Source organism: Hordeum vulgare, chromosome 6H (assembly GCF_904849725.1).
Source record: "Hordeum vulgare subsp. vulgare chromosome 6H, MorexV3_pseudomolecules_assembly, whole genome shotgun sequence".
Classification (NCBI taxonomy): domain Eukaryota; kingdom Viridiplantae; phylum Streptophyta; class Magnoliopsida; order Poales; family Poaceae; genus Hordeum; species Hordeum vulgare.
Genome location: NC_058523.1, coordinates 225,775,877 through 225,788,730, shown reverse-complemented (window position 1 = coordinate 225,788,730; position 12,854 = coordinate 225,775,877).

The following is a 12,854-nucleotide window of genomic DNA, read 5'->3' as shown; positions in this document are numbered from 1 at the left end:
GTTGATGACATCGTGGTTAAATCTCGCAAGAAGGAGACACTTTTGGAGGATCTCAAGGAAACCTTTGACAATTTGCGTGTGTATCAGATGAATCTTAATCCCACCAAATGTGTATTTGGTGTTCCTGCAGGAAAGATTTTGGGTTTTCTGTTGTCAGAACGCGGCATTGAGGCCAACCCGGACAAAATTGAATCAATCACCTCGCTTGGGAAACCAGGGAATATTAATCAAGTCCAACACATGGCGGGTCGTATTGCGGCCTTGAGTCGCTTTATAAGCCACCTGGGGGAGAAAGCCATTCCCCTCTATCAGTTGCTTCAGAAAGCTGATCAGTTTGTTTGGACGGACGAGACCAACGAAGCTTTTTTAGCCCTGAAGCAGCAACTGGTCAACCGGACGGTTCTGGCCGCCCCGAGTGAAAAGAAGCCTATGCTTTTGTACATCGCGGCGAATACCAAGGCGGTGAGCGTGGCAGTGGTTGTTGAACGGAAGGAAGAAGGAAAGGAATACCCGGTACAGCGCCCGGTGTATTTTATCAGCGAAGTTCTAACCCTCTCCAAACAACGTTATCCACATTGGCAGAAGCTGATTTATGGGGTGTTTATGGCGAGTCGGAAGCTAAAACATTATTTCCAAGAACATCCTATCACGGTGGTTAGCTCCGCTCCTCTAGGGGATGTCACCCAGAACCGAGAAGCAACGGGACGAATCCCCAAGTGGTCAATTGAGCTCGGGCCACACCATGTGCGGTATACACCTCGCACGGCTATCAAGTCCCAGGCATTGGTCGACTTCATCAATGATTGGACCGAGTTACAGATTCCCGAAGACAGGCCTGATCTCACGTACTGGACCATCTACTTTGATGGGTCTAGGCAATTGGAGGGCTCGGGGCTGGCGTGGTGTTGATTTCACCCCAGGGAGACAAGTTCTGTTATGTTCTCCGACTCATGTTCCCGTGTACCAATAACACTACGGAGTATGAAGCCCTGCTTCATGGTTTGCGACTCGCCAAGGAGATGAACCTCACACGCGTCAGGTGCTTCGGCAATTCTGATCTGGTGGCACAACAAGTTTCAGGTACATGGGATTCCCGGGACCCCCTGATGGCGGCTTACAGAAGGGATGTGTCTGATGTGGCGGGTCATTTCCATGGTTATCAAGTCGATCATATCGACCGGCGACTCAACGGAGCAGCTGATGCCCTCTCGCGTCTCGGCTCGCAACGTAAGTCGGTTCCTCCTATTGTCTTTCTGGATATTCTGCATAATCCTTCTGTGAGGTTGCTTTCAGAAGAGGGATTGGCGATACCAGATCCTGAGTCTCAGTTTGTAGCGGCTCTACGTGTTACAACGGATTAGGTTCTTCCTTACTTGGCGTATGATACGTCTCAAATGTATCTATAATTTTTGATGGTTCCACGTTGTTATCTTGTCAACTTTGGATGTTTTGTTTACCTTTTATATCTTTTGTTGGGACTAACTTATTAACTCAGTGCCAAGTGCTAGTTCCTGTTTTTTCTATGTTTTTGACTCTTTTCAGATCATATTTTGGAAAGGAGTCCAAACAGAATAAAATCCCCAAAATGAATTTTTTCCAGAACGAAAGAAGATCAGGAAGCTTGAGGGCCAAGCAAGTGGGCCCACAGGGAGCCCACAAGCCCTGTTGCCGCGTCCAGGGGAGAGGCCGCAGCAACCAAGCTTGTGAACTCCCTAGCGCCCCCCTACCCTAGGTCTTTGGCCTATAAATTCCCTAAAATCCAGAAAAAATCAGGGCATCCACGAAAACACTTTTCCGCCGCCGCAAGCTTCCGTTTCCGCGATATCTCATCTGGAGACCCTTCCCGGTGCCTTGCCGGAGGGGACTTTGGAGTTGGAGGGCTTCTTCATCAGCATCATTGCCCCTCCAATGACTCGTGAGTAGTTCACTTCAGACCTACGGGTCCGTAGTTAGTAGCTAGATGGCTTTTTCTCTCTCTTGGATCTTCAATACAATGTTCTCCATGATCTTCATGGAGATCTATCCAATGTAATCCTCTTTGGCGGTGTGTTTGTCGAGATCCGATGAATTGTGGATTTGTGATCAGATTATCTATGATATATATTTGAGTCTTTGTTGATTTCTTATATGCATGATTTTATATCCTTATAAGTCTCTCCAAGTCTTGGCTTTTGTTTGGCCAACTAGATCTATGATTCTTGCAATGGGAGAAGTGCTTGGTTTTGGGTTCTTACCGTGTGGTGACCTTTCCAAGTGACAGTAGGGGCAGCAAGGCACACATTGTGTAGTTGCCATGAACGGTAACAAGATGGGCTTTGTCGTAGATATGAGATTGTCCATCTACATCATGTCATCTTGCTTAAGGCATTACTGTGTTCTTTTGCACTTAATACACTAGATGCATGCTGGATAGCGGTCGACGTGTGGAGTAATAGTAGTAGATGCAGAAAGTATCGGTCTACTTGTTTTGGACGTGATGCATATAGATATAATCATTGCCATAGATATCGTCACGACTTTGCGCGGTTCTATTAATTGCTCTACAGTAATTCGTTCACCCACCGTCTACTTGCTTTCATGAGAGAAGCCACTAGTGAACACTACGACCCCCGGGTCTATTCACACCTATCATTTCCACTCTCGCTTTTACTTTGCTTTGTTACTTTGTTTCTTTCAGTTCTCACTTGGCAAACAATCTATAAGGGATTGACAACCCCTTCATAGCGTTGGGAGCACGCTCTTTGTGTTTGTGCAGGCAATTGTGATACTCCTTCACTGGATCGATACCTTGGTTGTCAAAACTAAGGGAAATACTTACCACCGCTGCGCTACATCACCCTTTCCGCTTCGAGGGAACACCAAGACAAGTCTCCAGGGCTGCGGGCAAATCCTTTGCATATTTTCCTAGGAAGTCCCTAAAGGCGTAGCCATAGTAGAAGGATTCCTAGTGCCGTTGCTGAGGAGTATAAAGACAAGAACAGTCTCCCGTCAGCACTTGTTTCTAGCACCGTTGGAAGGTCTTTTGTTGCCGTAGCAGCGTACCTCACGCGAGGCGAGTTACCTTCGGATGAGGTGTTGGCCCGTCAAATCGTTCATCGGAGCAAAACCATGGTCGTCATCAACGGCGAGTTATACAAACGAAGTACTTCTGGGGTATTTCAAAGATGCGTTTCTGCTGAGGAAGGGTGCATAATTCTCAACGAAATCCATGCAGGAGATTGCAGGCATCACGCCGGGTCACGTTCCCTGGTTTCCAAGGCGTTCCGACATGGGTTCTTTTGGTTGACGACTCATGCGAATGCAGAAGAGATAGTTAGTCGATGTGATGGCTATCAACTTTTTGGACGATAGGTTCATGTGCCGGCTCAAGTATTAAGGATGATCCCCATCTTTTGGCCTTTTGCGGTCTCGGGGTTAGATATGGTTGGTTCCTTTAAGATGTCATCCAATAAAAAGACTCATCTACTGGTGGCGGTCGGTAAATTCACCAAGTGGGTCGAAGCAGAGCCTGTTGGCAGGTGTGATGCGAAAACGGACGTCAAATTATTGAAAAAGTTGATATTCCAGTTTGGATACCCACACAGCATTATCACTGATAAAGGTACCAACTTATCAAAACGGGCGATGCAGGAGTTTTGCAACCGGGAGCATATCCGGCTTGATGTGTCTGCGGTTGCTCATCCACAATCTAATGGGCAGGCAGAACGTGCGAATCAGGAAGTGCTGCGGGGAATCAAACTCCGACTTATGTTTCCCCTGGAATGCACCCCAGGGTGTTGGGTTGAGGAGTTGTCTTCGGTATTACGGAGCATTCGAACCTCCCCGAATCATTCTACTGGTTTTATTCCTTTCTTATTGGTGTACGAAGCATAAGCCGTTCTTCCCAGTGACATTAGGCATGACTCGCCCCGAGTCGCCGCTTATGTGGAGCCAGATAATGAGTTGGCACGTCAAGATTCTTTGGATGTTTTGGAGGAAGCACGCGATTTGGCTGCCTCCCGATCGGCTATCTATCAGCAAGACTTGCGGCGTTATCACAGCCGCCGGGTCAAGAGCCGAGCTTTTCAGGAGGGCGACTTAGTGTTCCTGTTGATCCAAGATTGCACTCGCATGCATAAGTTGTCACCGCCATGGGAAGGACTGTTTGTCGTCAGCAAAAATCTTTGCAACGGGTCATACTATTTGGTGGATCTTCGGCCTGATCGGCCAACCACGGAGGCTGAGACAACTCGCCCCTGGAACATAGCCCATCTGCGGCCTTACCATACTTGAGCTATTGGCTCACCTTTTTCTTTTCTCTCCCACCTTTGGAAATTGTAAGTCCTTTGTTTATATAAAGCAATAAAGTCGATACCCACGAGTTTTGGGTTTTCCTGCCACTTCATCTTCTTGAAAGCATGGATCTTTATTGTCCTTCAACAAGTCGCCCAAGCATGGACGCTATCAATACCAGAGAGCATAAGTCGCCATGCTGCACTTATTACAACACTGGGTATCGATAAGCCAAAGAGGATCAAGTCGCTACAAGCGGACGATTCAAACATGGGCGCCTTATATGATTTTGAGGATTAGGCCAGCTTACCTGGGGGCTATCAGCTCCCAAGTAGTTATGTGGTAAGAGCGTATATGCTTCTACAATCCTATGACCGGTTTTCCCCTAATCATAGGTCACTTGGGGGCTTCCTCTCGCTGATATAAGCCTAACTAGCCATTTGGCTAGCGAAAAATTACCGCACTACAAATGGTTATACTGGACTGTGTGTTGGCCAAATCACCATATGGACCCATGAACTCTTGGCGAGTCAATCCTCTATTTGGACCCTGAACTCACCTTGGTTAAAACATGCATGGTACCGGCTAGCACACCACATGGAAAAAAGAGAAACCATTGGTTCAGTGAACCTGCTTCAACGAAGCTTGACTCGCACCTGATCAGCCGGTCTAAATACTTGAGCTTTTTTATACAAATAAGTCTCCTTTGGGTAGCACTTGAATTTTTCTAACTCGTCCTATCCTGTCGCGACTTGAACAAGCCGACGAAATTCTTACTATCACCTTTCCTGACACTGCCACAAGGTTTCATAGATTTATGAGACTCGCCGTGTCTCGTTGAGCCATTTTCTTCATACAATTCGCCAAGACACCTTGAGTCGGTTATTATTTATCATCATCCATTACTCATTGAGATGGTTTGATGTATGCTTCTGCTAGCCAAACAGGTTGGTGATCGAATCTTTACTGACATGGTGGGTCCAGCATGATGGCACCCCAAGGGCGGCACAAGGTTTTTTCAAAGGTCATAGAAGAGTTCTACAACAGACATAAGCAAAGGATTGTTTTCTACAATGACCTATTACATGGCTCAGATGGCCAAATCAGTAGGTTCTATTTTGCTGGTGCCTCCGAGTCAACTTGCCTCGAGATCTGGCCAACTTCAAGTTGTAAATAGCGTAGTACCCAATTACACTTGGATAGAGCAGCAAATTTGTCTTCATCGTTCAAGAATGCCGAGAGATCCGACTCCAAATCAAAAGGGTTCTTGGGCCGACGAGGAGTTAAGCTAGTTGTCACAAATACAGGCGGGTTTACTCTCTTGTTCTTGTCATCAGAAGTGGCTTGGTACTTTGATAAATCCAAGCTTGCTGCTAGCTGAGTCGCCGCCGAGCGTGATTCCTTGACGACGCAATGATAATCATCTTGAGTAAACTCTGACTCGTCATCCTTGAGCTGTGGGAAGCCTACTGCTACCTCTTCGGGCTTCAGTTCTGGAGCATACGCCAAACACTGACTCAAGGTAGTCAGCGCCCCCTTCTGGGCGGCTGATCGGGTTAGCTCACCTATCCGAGGCGGAAGGGTGGATAAGCAGCCAAGCATCTTTTTGATTGATGTGATTGGTTCCTTGGTACCCATCACTGCCTTCATGGTCAGCATGCTCCCAGTATATAGCTGCCCAGCTAGTATGTAAATCGCCTTTAACTTCAAGAAGCAATCATCCTGAAGGTTGGCGGCTCTCGGGCCTGCGTGAGAAAGACAATTATGGTTAGTACTTTTTTTCACACTTATTTTTTCATTTAGAGCTACGAAACCAGGAATTCCTTCTTACCAAGGATGGCATGTCACTACTGGAATTCATATATTTGCCGTATGCCACATATTTGCCGTCACCAAGCGGACGGCAAAGAACCTAGTGGCCATCAGCTTTGAGAAAACAGACGATAAAGATATGGCTGATGGCAAAAAACCTATTTGCCATCAGCCACCTCTTTGTCGTCCGTCAACAGACGGCAAAGGTAGTGAAGGCAGACGGCAAACCTATCCCAACCCACCTCTCCTCTCTCCCCAGCCCACCCCGCCCCACCCCACCCCTTTGTCGTCTGCCTAACTAACTTTGCCGTCTGCGGTAGACGGCCAAGGGGATGGACCCCTAACGGTAACGGTCGTCCTGCCCACCGGCTCCCCCACTCTCTCTCACTATCTCTCCCCTCTCTCTCCACCGCAACCTCCACCTTCCAGCGCCGCCGACGCCTCCCCACCCCAGCGCCGCTGCCCCACCCGACCCCAGTGCCGCCGCCCCACCCCACCCCAGCGCCGCCACCCCAACCCAGTGCCGCCGCCTCCACGCCACCCCACGCCCTCCCCACGCCCTCCTCGCGCCCCTCACCCTGCGGCCCTCCTTCCCGCGCCTCTCCTCCTCGCGCCCTTCCCCCTGCGGCCCTCCTCCCAGTGCCTCTCCTCCTTGCGCCACCGGATTGAGGTTAGTTTTTTTAGCTTTTTTTGTAATAGTTTTGTTTACTTAGTTATAGGTTTAGGTTTGTTTTGGCTTAGGTTTAGTTTTTTGTTTAGGTTTAGTTTTAGTTTAGTTTAGGTTTATGTTTAGTCTTAGGTTAGTTTCCTGTTTAGTAGAAGAAAATAAAAAAAGTAGAAGAAGAAGAATAAGTAGAAGAAGAAAAAAGGAGAATAAGAAGAAGAAGAGCTAGACGAGGAGGAGGAGAAGAAGAAGAAAAGAAGAAGAAAAGAAGAAGAAGGAGAATAAGAGGAAAAAAGAAAAATCAAAATAAGAATAAGATGAAGAAGAAGAAGAAGAAGAAGAAGAAGAAAAATAGGAGAGGAAGAGAAGAATAAGAGGAAAAAACAAAAAACAAAATAAGAATAAGAAGAAGAAGAAGAAGAAGAAGAAGAAGAAGAAGAAGAAGAAGAAGAAGAAAAAATGAGAGGAAGAGAAGAAGAAGAAAAGAAGAAGAAGGAGAAGAATAATTAGAAGGAGGAGGAGAAGAAGAAGAAGAGGAACTGGTCGAAGAGGAAGAGGAAGAAAATAAGAAGAGAAGAAGGAGAAAAGAAGAAGAAGAAGAAGAAGAAAAACAATAAGAGTTAGGTCACATATTTTCTGATTATCTTATAAAAACATCATATTTGTGTTGATCGGGTGAATTTCAATGTGTAGTTGTTCGACGACCTCCACGTGCGTTGGACGAGCTCCGCCCCTACGTTTGTTGGTGATCACAAATGACTTCTCCTCCTACCCCCTTAATTTTCTCTGTCCCGGTCTTCGTACCGATGAAACTTGCTAGCTATATATAGGTTTCTTCAATCATGAGTATGCGTGACCAGGATCCGTCTCGCGTTTGAAAGGGCGACATCTATAAATATGCATGTCTTTGCATATTTATAACCGCCATCCTTTCGAATTGTCCAACATTATCCATGGACAGCCCGAGTATGTGTAGATTAGGTTCGTTTTCCCGTATGCTGTGCTCTGGATCCGATGCGGAATTTCGTCAGTGCCTCCCTGTTGTTCTCCAGATGCACATCCTCTCTATTAATTGTGGAGACGCGTATTAGGAGAACAGCGGGGAGGTGCTGCCGAAATTTTGCGTTGGATCCGGAGCAGAGCATGGGAAAACGAACCCAATCTACACATACTCGGGTGGGATTAGGACCTATCTTTACCTATTAGCGTGTATGTTGCCTGGACGTAATAAAAATGGCGAACCTGATTAACCGATGAATATAAATGCTAAATTATATATAAATATATTTCTTCTGTCTCTAGTAGCTAGGCAAGATGAGTGATCGTGCGTGGATGTATACCGGTCACCCTAGTCGGAAAGAGATGACGAAAGAATGGTTGTAAAAACAAAGGAACTTGTGAAAGCCGCATTCGCAAATGGCCAGGAAAGAAACTATTGCCCCTGTCTTGGATGCGACAACTATAAAAAGATGACAGAGGCTGTAATGATTAAGCACCTGCAGAGGAGGGGTTTTAAGCCTAATTATACGGTGTGGACATTTCATGGTGAGTCTATACAACGCACAAGAGCTGAGGTGGTCCGTCGTCGCACCGAGGAGCATGGTACCGGGATCGAAGACATGGTGCAAGACTTTGATGATGCTTGGGATTCGGAAGATGAGATGGAGGAATATGCAAAGGCCTTGATGGGGTTATAGTCCTAGGGTAGGGTCATAGGCCTGCCTTGTAAGTCCTACCCAAGGACTACCCCTCATAAGGGACAAGGCCCTTAGTCAGTTCCGACTGAATTAAGGAGTCTCCATCGTCCAGTCGGTAACAGGTCCTTGACCATCAAGTTGGAGACTAGCATTCGGAGAACATCCAACTAACCGACTGGATGCCACTCGGAACATCGTAACCCCCCTGGAGGGAAATGGTCGTACGTTTCCCGGTGCATTTATTAGCATTTAGGACGTACGTTACCTGTAACGTACGCATTCAATTGCCACTACTCCACCCCTGTACCGGAACCATTGTGGAGGGCAGCGCACTCTATATAAGCCACCCTCCCCCGCTGGTGCAGGGGTTAGCAAATCATTGTATTCCATATTTCACTCGACAACAAGCTCCCAGAGCACTGAGACGTAGGGCTATTACCTCCACCGTAGAGGGGCCTGAACTCATACAACCTCGCCGTAGCTGGGACTCTGCCCATCCTTTTCGTACCCTACACATCTACTGTCAGGCTTATTCCCACGGCAGGCCTTTTATGAAATGCTGGAGCCTTCAAAACGTCCTCTCCATGAGCACACTGAGCTCTGTCAGCTGGATGCAATTGCACAAGTAATGGCTCTGAAGGCTCAGTTCAACTTGGGAAGAGAATGCTACGACGCGATGATGACACTATTAGGATGCTTCCTACCCAAAGGCCATGTAATGCCTGCAAACCTGTACTAGTCGGACAAAATACTTCGTGTACTTCAGATGCCCAATTAGAAGATAGATGCATGTGAGAAAGGATTTGTCTTATTTAGGAAGGAGTATGCACACTTGGACTATTGTCCCAATTGCGAGTCTTGCAGGTATCTTGTGGTAGACAACGATATGGGTGAGAAGAGGCAGACCAAAATTGCAGTTAGTGTTCTTCGGTATATGCCAATCGTACCAAGACTTCAACGTCTTTTCATGGTCGAAGAGACAGCCAGACAGATGACATGGCACAACTTGGGCAAAAGAACCGAACTAGATGTGGATGGAAATAAGATGGTGGTACACACATCGGATGGGGAAGCATGGAAACATTTCGATGGATTGCATCAGGATAAAGCAGAAGATCCAAGGAATCCTCGAGTCTGCATCGCCACGGATGGTTTTAATCCCTTGGGCATGATGGCAACCAAATATAGTTGTTGTCCTGTATTTTTCATTCCACTCAATCTCCCCCCGGACAGATTATGCAAAGAAAGAACATATTTCTGACGTTGATAATTCCAGGGCCCAATTATCCGGGGAAGAATATGAATGTGTACCTGCAGCCGCTTAAGGATGAATTGGAAGAAGCTTGGGATAATGGGGTCAAGACATGCGATGCCGCTAGAAAAGAAAACTTCAAAATGCATGTGTGGTACATGTACTCTATGCATGACTTGCCGGCGTATGCACTATTCTCTGGATTGTGTGTGCACGGAAGGTTCCCGTGCCCCCAATGCAAGGCAGCACTTCAGTTTCATTGGTTGCGGGAGGGTCGGAAGTATTCTTGCTTTGACTTGCATAGACAGTACCTGGATCATGACCATCAGTTCAGAAAAGACAAGAAGAACTTTACCAAAGGTAAAGTTGTCAAGAACTTGGCACCACCTGCGTTGACAGGCCAACAGATCCTGGATTAGTTAAATGCCCTTGAGCCTGATCCAGAGCGTCCAGGGTATTTCAAGGGGTATAATTAAAAACACGCCCGGACTCACAAGCCATGCTTCTGGGATCTGCCTTACTTCAAAGACCTCCTTCTTCCACACAATATCGACATGATGCACACTGAAAAGAATATCGGAGAGGCTATTTTTGGTACATTGTTCGACATAGATGGGAAGACAAAGGATAATACTAAGGCTAGAGTCGATCAAGAGACACTATGTCATAGACCGTTACAAAACATGCGAGAAGGCAATGGAAAGCAGAAGTGGTCGAAGCCAAAGGCCTGGTTCAATCTTGGAAGGCCAGCTATGAGGGAAATTATCTTGTGGGTCAAAATGCACTTGATATTCCCCGATGGGTATACAACGAATCTAAAGAGGGGAACGAGTCTTCAAAAATTAAAATCTTTGGTCTCAAGAGTCATGATTGGCACATATAGCTAAAGCGGGTAATGCCGGTGATGTTACGTGGCTTTATTCCTCAGGATGAATTGCTAGTACTGGCGGAGCTGAGCTATTTCTTCCGTGTTCTTTGTGCGAAAGAATTGTCGCCTAGCGTGGTAGAATTCATGGAGGAGTTTGCACCGGAGTTGTTGTGCAAGTTAGAGAAGATCTTTCCACTGGGCTTCTTTAATCCAATGCAGCATTTGATTTTACATCTACCAACCGAGGCAAGATTGGGTGGGCCCGTGCAAAATCGTTGGTGCTATGCAACTGAGAAGATGTAGAAGACCTTTCGAGCTAAATGTAAAAATAAGCGTAGAATTGAAGCATCGATGGCTGAGGCATTTATTACTGAGGAGGTGGCCAACTTTGTGACAGCACACTACGAAGTCAAAAATCATCATTTGCATAATCCGAAGCCTCATTGCGGTAATTATCAATAATGGACCATTTCATTTCTTGGTCTAACTTGCGGCTAATGCAACAATCGTTTCTTATTAAACTTGTAGGCTAATTTAGAGTCTATGGACGCCGAATTAAGACAAGTCGCTAATGGTTTTGACTATAAGGTCCGTTCATTTGAGAAATACAACATCAACGGGTATCCCATTCGTATCTTTGGCAAAGAGCTATCTATGCCCGACCGGAAATCTACAAATTGTGGTGTCTCTGCTATCGGCGAAGGTGTTATCGAGTATTATGGAAGAGTTGAAGCAATTTATGAACTTCAATTCTATGGTGAAAACCCACCGAACATTGTAGTCTTCAAATGTTATTGGTTCCAGCCGAAGGAGACTAGAAGGACTCATGAACATATAGGACTAGTAGAAATCAATCCAAACACACATTTAGATGTTCCCGATGTCTATATTACGGCTCAACAGGCGACCTAAGTTTTCTATCTACCATGGGCATGCCAAACGGATAAGAATTTGGAATGTTGGTATGTTGTTTATGAAGTGCCGCCACATGGCAGACCACCTCCCCCAAATGAACAGGATTATGAACCTCACATTAACCCAGACACATATGATGGAGAATTCTTCCAAGAAACACGTCTTTCCAAGAAACGTTTCAAGAACCGCCGTGCTTCACCCAAGAGCATGGAAGTAGACAGCGACAATGAATCCGACTCCACCCCTGAGCCGGAACCAGAAGACCTGGAACTCGTAGAGGTTACTGATGCGGATGACCTGTCAATGCTTCACCTATTACAGAAAGGCCTTTCACAGCTTCACGCCATTGAACCCGACTAGCACGTCATTCATGAAGACATGCGTGATAGTGATGACGATGATGCATTTATTGATGATGATTATTAGTTTGTAAGATTCACAACTTAAACCATATATATATATTAATGTTTATTATTCATGTACATATTATTATTCATGTCAGTTATTCCATTTTTTTATGTTGTACTAATTTCTTTTAGTTTTTATCATGGCTGGTCACCAGGTGTTGAAATATGGTGGGCGCCGGTCCAGATCACTCGACGGGTTCTTCCTAGGCGCCCCGCACAAGGGGTGGTACTTCCCTTCCACCCCTATCTCTCTGTAGAGACTTGGCAGACAGTCTATCGACACCACCCGTGGGTTCTTCTTCATCGGCGGCATTGCCCACTGGGAGAGGTGCTGGTCGGGTAGGGAAGAAGGGGAAGGGTACAGGGAGAGGTGGTGGCCGCGGAAGATCCAGGAGGACTTTTGAGCCGTCCTCGCCACCACCACCAGCTCATTCACCCGAGCATAGGACTACTATGGTCGACCCGTTTGTGGAGGAGGCTACGGGGACTCCGGTCCAGGAGCCTGGTGTTGACGGGCATTTGTCCCATGAGACTCCGGTCTAGGATCAGCCTCAGGTCGAGGTGCATTCGGCCCACGAGACTACGGTTCCGGAGGCTTCACCCGACGTGAAGAGGTCCGGATGGGATGTCGGGACGGATCAGACGGAGTTGCCGGATTGGACCGAGGGTCCGGGTGGCTCAGCGGGTGGGGATGGCGGGGATGAGTTTACGGATAGTGAGAGCGATGTGCTGGTGGACGGGGCCACCATGTACAAGCGTGGTAGTACACGTCTCCCGGTCGTGCCAGCTACCCGCGAGCAGAGGCCGGTGATTAAACCTGAAGGAGATAGGTAAGTACATTTACTCTTTTTTTAGCTTTTGCCTTCAAGTTTGTTCAAATATCTAATGCGTTGGCCTTATCATACTACAGGGGATGGGCACACCCTCATGGAGTCCGCAAGCCGAACTCCGTCCTTGGTGTGCTTTG